This window comes from Sphaerodactylus townsendi, linkage group LG09 (assembly GCF_021028975.2).
Source record: "Sphaerodactylus townsendi isolate TG3544 linkage group LG09, MPM_Stown_v2.3, whole genome shotgun sequence".
NCBI lineage: Eukaryota > Metazoa > Chordata > Lepidosauria > Squamata > Sphaerodactylidae > Sphaerodactylus > Sphaerodactylus townsendi.
The window spans coordinates 9,466,780-9,485,972 of record NC_059433.1 but is presented as its reverse complement, the minus strand read 5'-3'; the positions used below and the strand labels follow the sequence as shown (position 1 = coordinate 9,485,972).

Below are 19,193 nucleotides of genomic sequence, written 5' to 3'. Positions count from 1 at the left end.
ATAAAGATGCCACTAATCACCCTGTGCAGAAGGGGCCTGGGTTTTCTTAAAACCATGCTACTAAGATTATAAAGCTGTCATCCTAAGCAGAGGTCTACCCTGTTAAGCCCGTTGACTTCAAGTGACTTTGGGAGATTTTGATGTTGCTAAAGGCAGCACTGATAGTATATTCATTTTCCTGGTTGCTATCTCAGTAAGGAGTATAATGCTGTTAAGGAACACTCTTTGTAATGACAGGTTTACTACCATAGCCGAGAGTCTTCAGCAAGTTCGCCAGCAGATTAAAAAACTGGAGGAACTGGAGCAGAAGTACACGTATGAGTCGGACCCCATCACGCAGCACAAAAAGACACTTCATGATCGGACGCTGGGCCTCTTCAAACAACTCATCCAGTGGTTGGTAACGTGTGTCTTGCTTGCGCCCACTGATTTTCAGGCCTGCGCCATTCTCGGCTTGGCAGCTCGCACATCCGCTCCAAGACCACAGCTGGCCCGGCCATTATCTCTGCCTCAGGCTGAGAAGGTTTTCTTTTGTCTGCGTGCAACTAGTGAATAGTGCTTAAACGTTCCCCCCTTATCTGCAACTTCCCGTAGTGGGGAATCGACTGTCTCACAACGATGTCTCTGTTCTCACCATCTCTTTTCATGCTGATGTTTTGGGAATGCAAGGGAGGGGGGATTATGGGTTGAGCAATGTTGCAACTTACAGGTTTAAACTGGGGTTCGGAGAGCAAAGCGGTAGCTTTAGCTTTCTGAACTTCAGGTTGACACAGTTCCAGTAAAGCTCTTGGAACTTTCCTGAATTTTGTTTGTTGACTGGAGTAACAAACCCTTACACTGATCTTCCAGAAAGACAGATAGCACAACACAGGCCTTTTCCTCCCATGTAGTTTAAAACATTTCCAGGACTTTAATAAATTGTTTCCTCTGTGGTGTTTGGAAGTTTATTTCCCCTCATTCATCCTGATGTCAGACTCTTGAACGTGGAAATTAGAGAGACCGTAGGAAAGTCCAAAAGCAGTTTATTCCAGGTCATACGAAGAGTAACAATGTAAAGCAGGATCTGAGCTAGAGAGCTCAGATCCTGGACCTATAAACTTTAACACTCCCCCCCCCCCCGTTTTCGCCCACACCAAATGTCTACTACAGTTTCTACTACAATTACACTATAGAGCTTCAAAGGACCTGGGAACCTTTCACACCTCTTTTGAAGGTGGGCTGACGCCAGGAGATTGCCAGGAAGGGAAGAGGGAAACAGGGAAACATTTGCAATTCACACACAGCAAGACATCAAAGCACATCAAAGCATGGTCCTGACATTCTGCCCCCCTTAAGACCTCCTCTCCTTTCAGGCAATCGGGATAAGCCCGGTGAAACGCCTTCACTAAGCGAGGGGCCCGAACATGTTCGGAGTCGACCCATTCATTGTTCCCTGCCGGGGAATGGGTCCACACAATCAGGTACTGAAGCCGACCACGATGTACCCGAGAGTCTAGGACTTCTTGCACCTCCTGGTGAGGTTCGCCCCTCACCGAAACAGGGGCTGGTGCCACCGGCCAAGAGTGCCAGTCGTCCAGGGGAGGCGCCTTCTTGAAGAGACTGCAATGAAAAACAGGATGTACAGACATCAAGTTCTTGGGCAACTGCAACTCGGCTGTCACATTATTAATCACCCTGAGCACCTGAAAAGGTCCAATATACTTTTTCCCCAGTTTCCAACACCCTTGCAGTCCCCGTTAATTCTTGGTGGACAAATAACCCTCCGTTCCCAGAGGGTTAGACTGGGAAATCGGGTTTCCTCAGTTCTTACTCTAAATATGGGAACGCCACAGGGCTGTGTGTTGAGCCCTTTACTGTTCACCCTTTATACATATGATTGTACTCCTGTCTATCATAGTAACACCATTATCAAATTTGCTGATGACACAGCGGTGGTGGGGCTCATCTCTGGAGGGGATGAGTCTGCCTATCGGAATGAAGTGGACCGACTGCTCTCATGGTGCAGGGAAAATAACCTGGTTCTTAACACTAACAAGACAAAGGAGCTCATAGTGGACTATAGAAGGAATAGCTCAGAAATTCAGCCCTTGACTATAAATGGAGATCAAGTGGAGCGGGTGGCTAGTTTTAAATTCCTGGGCGTTATGATTAAAGAGGATTTGACCTGGGGAGTACAGACTACCGCGGTGGTTAAGAAAGCCCAGCAAAGACTGTACTTTCTGAGACTTTTAAGGAAGCAACAACTAGATGGAAAACTTCTGGTGTCCTTTTACCGCTGTGCTATAGAGAGTGTCCTAACCTACTGCATCTGTGTATGGTTCTCCAGTTGCACAGTGGCGAATAGGAAGGCGCTCCAAAGGGTGATCAATACTGCACAAAGGATTATCGGCTGCCCTCTCCCCTCCTTGGAAGAAATCTATAATGCCCGAAGTCTAAATAAAGCCCAAAATATTCTAAGGGACCCGTCTCATCCAGCACACTCTCTTTTTAAACTGCTACCATCTGGCAGACGATACAGGGCCCTCAGAACTAGGACAAAGAGGCTTAGAGACAGCTTCTACTCTAGAGCTGTGGCTATGCTAAACTCCGCTGCTTCATATTGATGTATTTGGGGCTATGTAGGGATGGGTGGAGGATGATGATGTATGAGTCTGAAATTGCATGAGTCTGAAATTGTATGAGTCTGAAATTGTGTGCATCGAGGAATGCTGCTGTAAATTTCGTTGTGCGTGCACAATGACAATAAAATGCTTATGCTTATGCTTATGCTTATATATCCAATCCCCTACCGCAAGGGTGATCAGCTGCCGTTTCTTATCGGCTTGCTGCTTGTACCCCTGCTTAGCCTTCTCCAGAGCCTGCTGCATCAGCCTCCACGCTTGCTGAATGGACTGCACCCATTCCTGAAGTTCCACGGGCCCCTGCTGGACCTCCCTCAGGAATGGAAATGGCTTAGCCGACTGTCCCGAAACAACCTCAAAGGGGGTCTTTCCCGTACTGCTATGCACCGCATTGTTGTAGGCAAATTCAGCGAAGGGCAGCAAGTCAGCCCAATTGTCCTGATGGAAATTAAGGTAGCACGGTAAATATTGTTCTGGAGTTGCGTTCGTATGTTTGCTCTGACCATCAGTCGCTGCGTGAAAAGCCAAAGAAAGAGCCTGATTTGTGCCCAGCAGCTGCAGAAAGTGCCGCCAGAACTGTGAAATAAATTGTCTGTCCCGGTCTGACACTATCTTATCAGGGGCAGCGTGAAGCCTGTAGACGTGGGTTACAAACATACGGGCTAACTTGCTCGCTGTCAGCAGCGATGCGCAAGGGACGAAGTGCACCTGCTTTGAAAACAAGTCCATGACTGAAAACAAGTCTGATCCTCTGAAGATGCCAGCCACAGATGCAGGCGAAACGTCAGGAGAGAATGCTGCTAGAACACGGCCATACAGCCCGGAAACCACACAGCACCCAAGTCCATGACCATCCAGATCACCGACTTTCCCTTGCTGGACAGGATGTCGGTAATGAAATCCATAGAAATCACCTTCCAGGGCGTGGAGGGTGCAGACAGGAGCTGGGGGAGGCCGGGTGCTGTCCCTTGCACCCTCTTGGCCATAGCACACGTGGGGCAACCTTTAACATAAGCCTCCACATTCCCCCTCAGCGTCCTCCACCAAAACTGTCTACAGGCCAAATGCAACGTTTTCACAAACCCAAAGTGACCTGCTGATTTTACATCATGACAACCCTGCAAAGCTAGAAGGCGCGCCGCTGGAGGCACATAGAGTCGATCCCCCTTCCACCAGAACTCCCCTCGTTTCTCCAGTTGGTCACCACCCTCATCCTGCAGCACCTCAAGGGCCCCCGCCCCCCTGAGGGCCTCCTCCAGCAAGTTGGGCACGGCGGGGGGACTGGAGCGCAGCGCCGCCTGACTGTGGGTGATGACCACCAAGCCCAGTTAAGAGGGGGAGAACATCCCGATCGGAGCAGGGTCCCGCGGGGAAGGATCGGGCAACTGCGACAGAGCGTCAGCCAAACAGTTCGACTTCCCGGGGAGGAAGTGCAGCGTGAAGTTGAAACGGGAGAAAAAGTCAGCCCAACGAAGTTGCTTGGCGGACAATTTCCCCGGGGCATGAAGCACTGCCTAGTTCCTATGGTCAGTCCACACCTTGAAAGGGAGGGTCGCGCCCTCCAGCCACTGGCGCCAGGCAGTCAAAGCACACTTGATCGCCCCCGTCTCCTTGTCCCCAACCGTCCAGTGACGCTTTACCCCCGAAAACTTGCGGGATAGATAGGCACAGGGATACAACCTCCCATCCTCCCCCTTCTGTAGCAGGGCAGCACCCATAGCCTTGTCCGAAGCATCAACATGCACAACAAAGGGCTTGGAGGGGTCGCCATGGCGAAGGATGGGTTCCAACGTGAAGGCTCGATTAAGTGCCTGGAATGCTTCCCCACACTCCGGGGACCATGTAAGTGGAGCTGAAGGCTAAGTTGCTGCCGGGTCCCTCTCCTTCGTTTGCAGCAAATCAGTGAGGGGGAGGGCCAGCCGGGCAAAGTCTCAATAGAAATTGGCAAAGCCCAGGAACGACTGCAACTGATGCCTGGTACGGGGCTCCTGCCACTCCAACACATCCTGAACCTTGCCTAGGTCCATCTCCAGCCTCCTGGCCCCCTGGCTGGAGATACAGTAACCCAGAAAATCAAGTCTCTCCTGATGAAAGTCACATTTGGATAGCTTTACAAACAAGCCATTGTCAAGGAGCCGCTGCAGAACAGCTCGTACAGTCTTAATATGCTCCTCCTCTGTCTGGGAGTAAATTAGTACATTGTCCAAATACACCACCACCCCCTTGAACAGAAAATCCTGAAGTACTTAATTTATCAAGCACATGACAGTCCCGGGAGCCCCGGATAATCCGAATGGGAGGACGCGGTAGGCTAACTGGCCCAGCCGTGTGTTGAAAGCCATTAGGTGTTCGTACTCCTTGGCGAACCGCACTCGGTAGTAGGCTTCCCGCAAGCCCAGCTTAGTGAAAATTTTGCCTTTTCCCAAACAACTCAGTAAGTCTTTGATTAGGGGTAGAGGATATTTGTTACATGCGGAGACAGCGTTTGGTCCCCGATAGTCAGTGCACAGTCGCAGGGAACCGTCCTTCTTCTGCACAAACAGTATAGGTGCGGCAAAATCACTGGTCACCCTTTTTATGAAGCCCCGTTTCAAGTATTTGTCCAAAAACTCCTGAAGCACCCAGGCTTCCAACAGACTCATGGGGTAAAGACGGTTTTTCGGGAGTTTAGCACCGGGCAGTAATTCGATCTTACAGTCAGTCTTACGATGGGGCGGCAGCTTGCCGCACTCCATTTCCTCGAACACCCTCCGAAGTTCCCGGTAGGGTCGAGGGAGGGCCAAGATGTCCAGTGCGCTCCCAGCCACCTCATGGGGCCCCCCGCCCGCAGCAGCAGGAGGCTGGATAGATGGTTGCCGTAAGGGGGGTCAACAAATCGGATAGAGTTGGAGGACCAGGAGATATTGTGGTCCCCCACCTCATATACTTGCTCGACCTCGTCCTCATAGTCATTGCCGTACTTCTCCATATGCACCTCTACCTGCACGAGGAAGTAGGGTAGTGTCTCCATTGTCCCATTGAAACGGGTCTTCAAACGCCACCGCTGTGGTGGCTGTGGCGGCTGTGGCCCGGGCGGCCCCGGCTGCTCGGGCGGCATGTCATTGGGGGGTGTGGGCACAGGCTGCCCCCCTCCGGAGGTGGCGGCGGCAGCTGCGGCGGATCCTGGCGATCCTATGTTGTGCTGTAGGAAGTGTATCTTCTGCCACATCTCATCTCGCTCCCGCCGCCAGGCCACCATACCTCGCTCAGGAACCCATGCCCCTGCCTGGACCTGGATCCGTGACCACTTGCTTTGCGCTGCCGGGTCCCACTCCGAGTAAATGTCCTGGTCCATGGGTTGCGTGAGCCAAGTGGACTCACGCCGCCCAGCCGCCTTGGCCCCCCAGCATGGCTGCCAAGAGGGGGCCCAAGAGTAGGGCGATCATATGTTCACCTCACTGTTGGTGAGGATCGTGTTGGTCGGGGATGAGGGCATCCTTCTCCTTGTCTCCTAAGTCCGGGTGTCTCGTCCTTGTTTGGAACTTGCCCCGTTCCCTCATCAGGTTCGCCAGTGCGGGGCCCGCCTGTCGTTCCATCCGATTGCGGGTCAAACTGGGAGATCCTGCTTAATGTCAGACTCTCGAACGTGGAAATAACAGAGACCGTAGAAAAGTCCAAAAGCAGTTTATTCCAGGTCATACGAAGAGTAACAATGTAAAGCAGGATCTGAGCTAGAGAGCTCAGATCCTGGACCTATAAACTTTAACACTCCCCCCCCCCCCCCTTTCGCCCACACCAAATGTCTACTACAGTTTCTACTACAATTACACTATAGAGCTTCAAAGGACCTGGGAACCTTTCACACCTCTTTTGAAGGTGGGCTGACGCCAGGAGATTGCCAGGAAGGGAAGAGGGAAACAGGGAAACATTTGCAATTCACACACAGCAAGACATCAAAGCACTGACAGGCATGGGCCTGACATTCCACCCCCCTTAAGACCTCCCCCCCTTTCGAGCAATCGGGATAAGCCCGGTGAAACGGCTTCACTAAGCGAGGGGCCCGAACAGGTTCAGAGTCGACCCATTCATTGTCCCCTGCCGGGGAATGGGTCCACACGATCAGGTACTGAAGCTGGCCACTATGTATCCGAGAGTCTAGGACTTCTTGCAACTCCTGGTGAGGTTCACCCCTCACCGAAACGGGCTGGCGCTGCCGGCCGAGGGTGCCAGTTGTCTGGCGGAGGCACCTTCTTGAGGAGACTGCAATGAAAAACAGGATGTACAGACGTCAAGTTCTTAGGCAACTGCAACTCAGCTGTCACATTATTAATCACTCTGAGCACCTGAAAAGGTCCAATATACTTCTTCCCCAGTTTCCTACACCCTTGCAGTCCCCGTAAATTCTTGGTGGACAAATATATCCAATCCCCTACCGCAAGGGTGATCAACTGCCGTTTCTTATCGGCTTTCCGCTTGTACCCCTGCTTAGCCTTCTCCAGAGCCTGTTGCATCGGTCCCCATGCTTGCCGAATGGACTGCACCCATTCCTGAAGTTCCACGGGCCCCTGCTGGACCTCCCCCAGGAATGGAAACAGCTTAGCCGACTGTCCCGAAACAACCTCAAAGGGGGTCTTTCTCGTACTGCTATGCACCGCGTTGTTGTAGGCAAATTCAGCGAAGGGCAGCAGGTCAACCCAATTGTCCTGATGGAAATTAATGTAGCACCATAAATATTGTTCTAGAGTTGTGTTCTTACATTTGCTCTGACCATCGGTCGCTGTGTGAAACGCCGACGAAAGAGCCTGTTCTGTGCCCAGCAGCTGCAGAAAGTGCTGCCAGAACTGCGAGGGCCCCCGCCCCCTGAATGCCTCCTCCAGTGAGGTGGGCACGGTGGGGGGACTGGAGTGAAGAATCACCTGACTGCGGGTGACGACTGCCAAGCCCAGTTGAGGGGGAGAACACCGTCCCGATCGGAGCAGGGTTCCCCGGGGAAGGATCAGGCAACCGCGACAGGGTGTCAGCCAAGCAGTTCGATTTCCCGGGGAGGAAATGCAGCGTGAAGTTGAAACAGGAGAAAAAGTCAGCCCAACGAAGTTGCTTGGTGGACAACTTCCCCGGAGTACGAAAAACCGCCAAGTTCCTATGGTCAGTCCACACCACGAACGAAAGGGCTGCGCCCTCCAGCCAGTGTCGCCAGGCAGTCAAAGCGCACTTGATCGCCCCCATCTCCTTGTCCCCAACCATCCAGTGATGCTCTGCCCCCGAAAACTTGCGGGAGAGATAGGCACAGGGATACAACCTCCCATCCTCCCCTTTCTGTAGCAGGGCAGCACCCATAGTCTTGTCCGTAGCATCAACATGCACAACAAAGGGCTTGGAGGGGTTGCCATGGCGAAGGATAGGTTCCAGTGTGAAGGCTCGCTTAAGTGCCTGGACGCCGCCCCACACTCCAGGGACCATGTAAGCAGAGCTGAAGGCTAAGTTGCCACTAGCCCCCTCTCCTTCGTGCGCAGCAAATCAGTGAGGGGGAGGGCCAGCCGGGCAAAGTCAGGTATAAAGTCTCGATAGAAATTGGCAAAGTCCAGGAACGACTGCAGCTGACGCCTGGTATGGGGCTCCTGCCACTGAAACACATCCTGCACCTTGCCCGAGTCCATCTCCAGCCCCTGGCTGGAGATCCGGTAACCCAGAAAATCAACTCTCTCCCGATGGAAGTCACATTTGGACATCTTTACAAACAAGTCATTGTCGAGGAGCCGCTGCAGGACAGCTCGCACAGTCTTAACATGCTCCTCCATCTGGGAGTAAATTAGTACATCGTCCAAATACACCACCACCCCCTTGAACAGAAAATCCTGAAGCACTTCATTTATCAAACACATGAAAGCCCCAGGGGCACCGGATAATCCGAATGGGAGGACGCAGTAGGCTGACTGGCCCAGCCATTTGTTGAAAGCCATTAGATGTTTGTACCCCTTGGCGAACCGCACTCGGTAGTAGGCTTCTCGCAAGCCCAGCTTAGTGAAAATTTTGCCTTTTCCCAAACAACTCAGTAAGTCTTTGATTAGGGGTAGAGGATATTTGTTACACGCGGAGACAGCGTTCGGTCCCCGATAGTCAGTGCACAGTCGCAGGGAGCCATCCTTCCACACAAACAGTACAGGTGCGGCAAAATCACTGGTCACCCTTTTTATGAAGCTCCGTTTCAAGTTTTTGTCCAAGAACTCCTGAAGCGTCTGGGCTTCCGACAGACTCATGGGGTAAAAGACGGCTTTTCGGGAGCTTGGAACCGGGCAGTAATTTGATCTTACAGTCAGTCTTATGGTGGGGCGGCAGTTTGTTGCACTCCGTTTCCTCGAACACCCTCCGAAGGTCCCGGTAGGGTCGAGGGATGGCCAAGATGTCCAGCGCTCTCCCAGCCACCTCGTGGGGCCCCCTGCCCGTAGCAGCAGGAGGCCAGATAGATGGTCGTCATAAGGGAGGGTCAACACATCGGATAGAGTTGGAGGACCAGGAGATATTGTGGTCCCGTAGCCCCCCTGGAGGGCCCCCACCTCATGTACTTGCTCGACCTCGTCCTCGTAGTCATTGCCATACTACTTTATATGCACCTCAACCTGCACAAGGAAGTAGGGCAGTGTCTCCGTTGTCCCATCGAAACGGACCTTCAAACGCCGCCGCTGCGGTGGCTGTGGCCCGGGCAGGCCCGGCGGCCCCGACTGCCCAGGCGGCATGTCGTTGGGGGGCGCGGCACAGGCTGCCCCGCTCCGGAGGTGATGGCAGCAGCTGCGGCGGATCCTAGTGATCCTGCTCTGCTGCCTCGGTGCGGGCCAAGAGGAGTTCCATGTTGCGCTGTAGGAAGTGTATCTCCTGCCACATTTCATCTCACTCCCGCCGCCAGGCAACTGCGCCTTGCTCAGGGGCCCATGCCCCTGCCTGGACCTGGACCCACAACCACTTGCTTTGCGCCGCCGGGTTCCACTCCGAGTAAATGTCCTGGTCCATGGGTTGCATGAGCCAAGTGAACTCATGCCGCCCATCCGCCTTGGCCCCCCAGCATGGCTGCCAAGAGGGGGCCCAAGAGTAGGGCGATCATATGTTCACCTCACTGTTGGTGAGGATCATGTCGGTCGGGGACGAGGGCATCCTTCTCCTTGTCTCCTAAGTCCGGGTCGCAGGGTGTCTCGTCCTTGTTTGGGACTTGCCCCGTTCCCTCATCAGGTTCGCCAGTGAGGGGCCCGCCTGTCGTTCCATCCGATTGCAGGTCAAACTGGGAGATCCTGCTTAATGTCAGACTGTCGAACATGGAAATAACAGAGACCGTAGAAAAGTCCAAAAGCAGTTTATTCCAGATCATACGAAGAGTAACAATGTAAAGCAGGATCTGAGCTAGAGAGCTCAGATCCAGGACCTATATCCTTTAGCCCTCCCCCCGTTTCGCCCACACCAAATGTCTACTACAGTTTCTACTACAATTACACTGCAGAGCTTCAAAGGACCTGGGAACCTTTCACACCTCTTTTGAAGGTGGGCTGATGCCAGGAGATTGCCAGGAAGGGAAGAGGGAAACAGGGAAACATTTGCAATTCACACACAGCAAGATATCAAAGCACTGACTGGCATGGTCCTGACACTTGAAACCATTTCATTTTTAATCTGTCATGTTTGAAAACACTTTTATGATGATTCTTTTGGCTGCAATGTTTCCGAGCTGGCTTCCCTTGCAATACGGTATTTTTGAAACGTTTAAATTTCCTGCCAAAAATCCAGCCCATTTCCTAGGCCCCGGTGCCTTCGTGCAACTTCCCCTCAGAACCTGGCCTGCCATTTTTTCATGTCCCCCCACAAAAGAAACCTGTCCCCCTCCTCCCCCAATCACCCCAGACCTTCACAACTTTAGTTTTGAGCTGCTCCACAGGAATACAAACTTCATTAGTATCCCTGCTTGAAAAACCCAAGTCTGTGTTGTTATTGTAAATAAAGAATTTGTTAATGGGACGTGAACGATTTTCAACCTTTTGTGTCGATTTTGCATGACTGCTGAGGCAAATCCACATTTTCATTCTTTCTTCTACGTCCAGTTCCTTCGTGGTTGAAAGACAACCTTGCATGCCCACACATCTTCAGAGACCACTGGTTTTGAGGACCGGGGTGCTATTCACAGTGAAGCTGAGGTAATTGTTTTAAATTGGCCCAAATACATATTTCTGCTATACACCTATACCCCTGCTTAATTGTATTATGCCTTCTGCAGGCCATTAGTGAGAGTGGTGGTGAAATGAAGGTGAATGTATTGTCGAAGGCTTTCATGGCCGGAATCACTGGGGTGCTGTGTGGTTTCCAGGCTGTATGGCCATGTTCTAGTAGTATTTTCTCCTGACATTTCACCTGTATCTGTGACTGGCATGTTCAGAGGACAAATGAAATCTGAGGCTTACCTGTTGGAACTTATAGACTAGTGTGACCAGACGTCCCGCTTTTGGTGGGACAGTCCCGCTTTTGACTAATTTGTTCCGCGTCCTGTGGGGTTTTTTAAATGTCCTGATTTTTGGAAGGCTGCCGCACTGCCTTCTGGGGCGCTCCCCTGTGACAGGGCGGGAAACAAGGGTTTGGCCTTGTGGCAGCCTGCTGCACTGCCCTCTGGGCGCTCTCGTTTTGGCGGGAAACGGGAGCGCCCCAGAAGGCAGTGCGCTCCTGCGCCTGCGTGCGTGCACGCGCGCTCACCCCCCAAATGGTGTCCTGTTTTAAAAAGGCAAAAATCTGTTCACCTTATTATAGACAGATCTTTGGAAAGCAAACATGGAACTTGGTTTTTATATATGACAGCAGCAAGCACACTATTCACACAGAAACGAGAAACTAGATATACCTGCAATTGAAGAACGGTGGGTGAAAGACGTCCACAATGATTACAAAATGTGATCAGATAGTAAATAGGCAAAATGGTAATAACAGTGTTTACAGTAGTAAGACAAAAGGAGCAGCAGTGGCGTAGGAGGTTAAGAGCTCGTGTATCTAATCTGGAGGAACTAGGTTTGATTCCCAACTCTGCCACCTGAGCTGTGGAGGCTTATCTGGTGAATTCAGATTAGCCTGTACACTCCCACACACGCCAGCTAGGTGGCTTTGGGCTAGTCACAGCTTCTCGGAGCTCTCTCAGCCCCACCTACCTCACAGGGTGTCTGTTGTGAGGGGGGAAGGGCAAGGCGATTGTAAGCCCCTTTGAGTCTCCTGCAGGAGAGAAAGGGAGGATATAAATCCAAACTCCTCCTCCTCCTCCTCCTCCTCCTCTTCTTCTTCTTCTTCTTCTTCCTCTTCTTCTTCTTCTTCTTCTTCTTCTTCTTCTTCTTCTTCTTCTTTTTCTTCTTCTATTTGCAGTAGTAGATACAGCAATCCTGATGTAATCCCATTTCATAAACCTTCCTCAGCTAAAAGTTAATTCTAGATATACTGAAGGAATATCCCAAGGCCTAAGAAGGAAGCTCTACCATTGTCAAGATTTCATAACCGTCAAGAACGCAAACTTGGCAAGAGCTAAAACTATGCCGGCAAGCAACGTTCTGTATAAGAGGAGAGAAAATAAATCCTGCTTGGAGTAATATCTTCGTTCTTTGTCTTTTCAGATTGCTGGTGAAACTCCAGGAGCTGAATTATAAATTGAAAGTGCAGGTTGTCTTTGATAAGTAAGTAAGATCTTGTGCATGTGGACATCCAGGCACTGAGATTTTCCGCTTCCACCCCAAATCTGCCAATGTTCTTTTTCATTCCATCTGTGCTGTCATTCCATTATATCTTTGTATAGCTGATTTGATTTCTTCTCAATGCTGTAGAGGAGGGTAAAGGATAGCGTGCCTATATTAGGATGGCTCAGGCCAGCCTGATCTTATTAGATCTTGGAAGCCAACGAGGGTCGGCCCTGGTTAGTATTTGGATGAGAGACCACCAAGGAAGTCCAACGTTGCAACACAGAGACAGGCAAAGGCAAACCACCTCTGTATGCTTTTGCCCTGATCTGGACTGCCTAGGCCAGCCCAATATCGTTAGGTTTCAGAAACTAAGTACGGTCAACCCTGGTTAGTGTGTGGATGGGAGACCACCATGGAAGTCCAAGGTTGCTACACCGAGTTAGGTAATGGCAAATCACCTTTGAGCATCCCTTGCCTGGAAAACCCCATGAGGGATCATCATAAGTTGGTTGAAATGTGACCGTTCTGTTACCCAGCTTTCACAGGTTGTGAACTTATTTTTAAGGAATCTCCACCAGCTGCTAAGAGTGTAACAGCACACAACTATTTTAAGTAGCAATGGGGAAAATAACTTGGCTTAGCAATGCGAGAGGCAGACTGGGTAGAGATCTTTTAAAGACTATGTATACCAGAAAATGGCTTGAAACGTATCTGCAGAGAATTCACAAAAGACCAAATTGCAGTTTAAATATTTTAATATAAATTTTGGTTGCAAACAATCATACAGTAAGAAGTCAAGGCACATACACACAGTTCCTAGGATATAAACAGAAGATAGGTGGGAGGATAGCGCAGGGAGTTGGGGAAGCAGGGACTATACGTTACCTAAATTCAGCTGAAGAAGATCTTGTAGAAGGCAAGGATTCAAATGACCAGCATCTGAATCCAGGCGAAGGACGAATTCGTGTCTCACACCAACAAGACCAAGGGAGGTTCAAGTTAGCAATGAGCACTGGAGTTGGGGTGCACAGTACTTTTATACCCTTTTGCCCAGGTAGGGGCGGGAACAAGTGTGTTTTAAGTTTTTTTCTCCTAAATTCTCTGGAACTTCCCATGCTGGACTTGCTGGCTTGAGCTCTATCTAAAAGCTCTTCTATTGTTCTAAACCCCGGGACAATAGGAGTCAATTGCTCTTAGATTATATCAGTGATACCATGAATGGTTTATGCAGAGATACTTCTTACAGTCTCTGCCTTCAGTATTCAGATTTGAATGAGGCTTGATTGATTCAGGATGGGATCTTGTTGTTAGGGAGATCATATCTAGAGGTTGGGGAAATGCAAGGAAGCAACCATCTGTTGCTAGAAGAGATAGTGAAAATGCAGCATCTGATGCTAAAGTGGCTTTCCATATTCTTTGTCTTAACAGTATCTTTGCAAGGTGTGGTAATCAAGATCATGCCCACAAACAAAATGAGACCTCCAGGTTATGCTGGAGTAACTCATTCATTGATTTAATCTTGATAAACAGATCTTTTGCCTGGAGCCTGCTTTCAGCTTGGACACTCTGCTATCCACCCATACAAACAAGGAAGCTGGCATTTTCCAGCACATAGCATAAGAAACTGTATGAAATCCAATTTTTCATAAGGCAGGGTATACAGGGCAGGGTTACAGTTCTATCATCCACCCGATGATAGATGTTGCAGGCTTTTCTTGGTGGGGGACATTTTGTAGGAACTTTGTTTCCCCTTTGCCAATGCCGCCATGTTTTCCTGTGTTTCTCCCATGGTGATTTTAAAATCCAGAAATGACGAATATTATGAAACTTGCATTTTACTCTATAGTCACATTTCTCTCAGGGTAGCGTACACAGTTCTCCCTCCATTTCACCTTCATTAACAGCCCCTGTGAGGTAGGTCAGGATAACGTGATTAGACCAAGCTCAGCAAGCCAGCCTAATGACTGTTAGAAGATTTGAATCCTTGGCCCCCATGGTCCTGATCCAAATTGGACCTCTATAGCGCTTGGTATGTTAGTTTTCAGTAGCATGTCTGAGGAGAATGACAATCAAGTTGGCGAAGCCAAATCCCAGCTTGGAAAAAAATATTTTGTGTTTAGTTTGTCCCTCAGATAACATCAATTTCAGACTTTCCATTTTTTTACATGGAAAAGTTCTCAATTATATAGTCATTATGGCAAGAAACATTTCATAAGGCCTTTACGATTGAATACTCCATTCTTTCTCTGTGGCATGTTTTTCTTTCCAGTGATACTTAAGTAATATGAGAGAAATTCCTGTACCTAGCTAAACCAGAATGGTGTAGTGTAGTGATTACAAGTGGTGGACTCTAGTCTGGAGAACTGGGTTTGATTCTGCACTCCTCCACAAAAATCCTGCCGGGTGACTTTGGGCCAGTCACAGTTCTCTCAGAACTCTTGTCAGCCCATAGGATGCAGGCAATGGCAAACCAAATGTCTCTTGCCTTGAAAACCCTACAGTGTCTCCACAAGTCTGCTGCAACTTGAGGGCCCTTTCCTCTACCACAGCTAACAAAAAAATTAAGGGTACTTAAAAGATCTAACCTTGTTTCTTTTCTTCCTTTGCAGAGACGTGAATGAGAAGAACACTGTAAAAGGGTATGTTTTCTTTCTGTTCATTCCTGAGGGTTCCGTGTTCTAAACACAAGACTCTCAAGTATCCTCACAGACATCTGTCTCTCTGACCATTTAGGTTTAGAAAATTTAACATCTTGGGGACGAATACTAAAGTGATGAACATGGAGGAGTCAAACGGCAGTCTGTCGGCAGAATTCAGACATCTGGTGAGGGCGCTTTTTACAAAAACTGTTTTCCATATTTTTGGTCATATTATTCAGTACAGGTCAGATGCAGTATGGGATGGTAAAATATTGTAAGACAAACAGAATTTTAACTGGTCAGTTGAATATAACCAGACTTGGCACAAGAGGTGTAGATCCAAGGGGGGGGGGTGCACAATGCACCGGACGCGCGGCCCTGTGGGGGCAGGGCGGGGGTGGGATGGAGCGGAGGACGCACCAGTGCAGCGGGTGCTTCCCCCCTTGCTACACCTCTGCTTGGTACCATAAATTGTATATTATTAATATTCCCCACATCCCCTTGTTATTAGTATTAGTAACCCCCACTCACAATTAATCAGCCCTCCCTTCAGAGGTGGGATCCAGCAGGTTCTCACAGGTTCCTGAGAGTAGGTTACTAATTATTTGTGTGTGCCAAGAGGGGGTTCCTAATGGGTGATTTTGCCACGTGATTTTTGCCTTAGTTACGCCCCTCCTCTCAGCAGTAGCGAGCAGAACTTGAAGCAGTCTAGCAGGAGGTGCACCGGCATGCGTGGCAGCCTGCGCCTGCGTGCATTCGTTTCCCACCCAAGGACCGGCGCAGTGGCTGCGTCCTTGCCACAGCCCTGCCCAGCAATGCCCCGCCCTGGAATGCCCAGCCCCCATTGTGCCCTGCCCAGCCCCATTGGCGCTACGCCACAGTTTGAATCCCACCACCATGGGAACCTGTTACTAAAATTTTTGGATCCCACCACTGGATCTTCTCCAGTTACGGATGGAGTGGAAGAGAGATCAGCTTGGTTCTCAGCACTGCAGGTCTGAAAGTAGGATTCTGGAGCCAAATTCAGTCCAGAAGATCTAACGGATTAGGAGTTTATAAAACAGAACTGCTGTTGGAGATACTGGGACTGTCTATTCCCATCTGAACCTCTGTGACCACTGTGGTATCTCCTGAGACTCCCTCCCAAGGAATATTCTTTTCTCAACGTTCTGTTGCCATCTTCCATCTGCGGATGAAGACATCTTTGTGTCATGTGGTTTTCCCTCCTTCCTGCCCTCCGTTTATTTGATGTTTCTGTGTTTTTAGATCTAGGTATTTCCTGTTTGGTTTTAACTTGTTTTGCCGCAGCCCCACCCAGGAATGCCCCGCCCCAGAATGCCTGGCCACGCCCCCGTCGTGCCCCGCCCAGCCCCATTGGCGCTACGCCACAGTTTGAATCCCACCACCATGGGAACCTGTTACTAAAATTTTTGGATCCCACCACTGACGATGTCTTCTTGGTAGACTGTGTTTACCAGGTTGTTTACCGATGCCTTCTTTCGTCATCTACATTTTAACCTTCCAGCAAGCTGGGTACAGGATAAAACACATCACCGGTAACAAATATTGAACCATAACATATAAAGAGAAGAATGCTGCATTAAAAATACAGCAAGATAACAGTCTTAAAATAGGACATATGCTAATCAGTCAACCCCCAGCATCGAGATATCAAATGATCAACAGGGAGAAGGGAAACAGAAACCAGCCGGATTAAAACCGAGAAAGGGAAGCTGGTGGAAGAAAGGTGGAAAAGGGAAACCCAAAAATCTAGGCCATTGTTGATAGTGATTGTCTCAGCCCTTGATACTTATAGTCCAAAAAGACACCTTATTCCTTTCTAAATTCTATAGGTGATCTGTTACGTATAAAAAAAATTAGCTTTGCCATTGTTGCCTATTCTGTTAGCTGAAGAAAAAATGGCCTCTGTTGGACTGTCAGTGGATTCACTTTGCCCTTTGTCCTATTCAGAAGCTTATAGGAAATTAAAAGGTCAACTATTGGATAGAGAGTTCTCTCCCCTAATCACCGCAGCCAAGAAAACGTGCTCCCCCCTGTATTTTTCTCTGCCATTTGAACGGGGCCACTTGGCACACTACCTGTATTGCTGAATAAACCCTGTTCAAAGGAGAGCCATAATGCTCGCCATGTTTAATGTTATGCCTTCTGCCTTGTTACATGGCAGATTTAATAAGCAAGAAAAGGCTAAAAGATTGTGCCCGTGTAACGATGGCTCAGTTGAATCTCTGGCCCACCCATTACTTCACTGTCTCAGATTCAAGGAAATCAGATCCAAGTTTGTGAATCTTACTCCTTTACATTTACCCCCTCTCCCCGATTTAATTAGATTACACTACTTATTGGACAACCCTATCTGTATGATAGTGGCAGACTTTCTCCTGGAAATTACTAAGCGCCAGTAGATTTCCTTCAACCTAACATGTATTTTGTATTGTATATGCTTTTTAATCCATTTTTTATTATTGTTGTACTGCTGTCTATGCCAATAAAGGCTTGCTTCTTCTATTCTGTTAGCTTGTTCGTCTGTTCTGTCAGATCCGGGTGTTGCTCTGCTTTCCGTCTTGCTGCAAATGCAATTCAAGATTCACCTCAAACTTTTCATTTCCCTATAAAATGGTGGATTTTGTGATTACCAGAATATCTCCTCAGGGTGTTCCTATCTCCAGCTAGACAAGGGAATGTGGGGGAACGAAACGTACTGTTATGCTCTGAAAAACCTGCATTGACCGTTTTTTATTTGTTTGTTTGTTGGCAGCAATTAAAGGAGCAGAAAAATGTCTGCAGAACTAATGAGGTAAGAAAATTCCCCAGTGTGGTCCCTTCCCCTTAGTTTAGCTGACTTTTAATTAAGCCGCATACTGTATTATACTCTGTCTCAGAAAAAGATGTTAGTACAGTCAGTTGAAGTGCAGCAGTTGAGAAAATGGTAGACTTCACGTTAGAATATTGTCTCAAATGCATTCCAATTATGTTTGTACAAAGAAAATTAACGTTGTTTCTACCAAGCAACTTTTCCAGGTCTATAAACAAAATGCTTGGTTAGTTCCTTCTCTCTTTACAACTTTAACTTCCGCATTGGTTTAGCTTAGTATACTTAATTTTTTTAAACAATAAAGTTTGTGAAAACTCAAAAAAAAAAAAAAAAGAAAGAAAGAATATTGTCTCAAATGAATATGAGGATTATCATTCATTTTTACACACTGCCTTTGTCAATATCATTATTTTGTGCATTGTTGAACATAGCCCGTTGTATAATTAAACCGAATGCCAAAATATTTTAACTCAGGAGAGGTGGAGGGACAGCAGGACTAGGTAGGTACTAGAAGAAAAAGAAGAAGAAGAAGAGGAAGAGGAGGAGTAGGAGTAGGAGTTTGAATTTTTATCCCCCCTTTCTCTCAAAGGGGCTTACAATCTCCTTGCCCTTCCCCCCTCACAACAAACACCCTGTGAGATAGGTGGGGCTGAGAGAGCTCCGAGAAGCTGTGACTAGCCCAAGGTCACCCAGCTGGCGTGTGTGGGAGTGTACAGGCTAATCTGAATTCCCCAGAGAAGCCTCCACAGCTCAGGTGGCAGAGCTGGGAATCAAACCCGGTTCCTCCAAATTAGATACACGAGCTCTTAACCTCCTACGCCCCTGCTGCTCCTACGCCACTAGGACCCAGGTGGAGCATTCTACAACAAAGAAGGCCCTGCATGTTGAGTTTTGTGGCGGAGAAATGTAGAATCCTACTAACATCTTTTTCTGAGGCAGACTATAGGAAGGTTAGTGGACGATATCACCTCTGCCCATGGGCATGAGAATATCCATGCTTTTAACCATTACCAACAACAGCTTGTAAGCCCGTAAAGTGCGCACACAGTGTTAAATTTCCTTTCTATACCTCCAGTCCCATCTGAACCCCAACAAGTTATTTCATTGGTCTGTAGGACCCCCATAGAGGAACATCTTAGTTGGGTAAAGGGTGAAATTGCCATTCTTTTTGCAACCCCAGAAATGATCTTTGTTGGGGTCAGAAGTGGAGTGCAGAAAAGCTCTGTTCATGCCTTCTTAGATATCAGCTTGGATTGATATTTTGTTTGTTTCCTTTCATTTATACCGCACCTTTCCCCCCCAATTGTAAGCCCCTTTGAGTCTTCTGCAGGAGAGAAAGGGGGGATATAAATCCAAACTCCTCCTCCTCCTCCTCCTCCTCCTCGTCTTCTTCTTCTTCTTCTTCTTCTTCTTCTTCTTCTTCTTCTTCTTCTTC

The 19,193-nt window shown here is 48.7% G+C and overlaps 1 long non-coding RNA gene across 1 annotated transcript; it reads left to right on the top strand.

The window, feature by feature from the left end:
• Positions 1–12,235: 12,235 nt before the first annotated feature.
• Positions 12,236–17,741, top strand: LOC125438813. Its single transcript, XR_007245414.1, has 4 exons — positions 12,236–12,283; positions 14,896–14,925; positions 15,020–15,110; positions 17,702–17,741. It is a non-coding gene; the product is annotated as an uncharacterized LOC125438813 (long non-coding RNA).
• Positions 17,742–19,193: the final 1,452 nt, after the last annotated feature.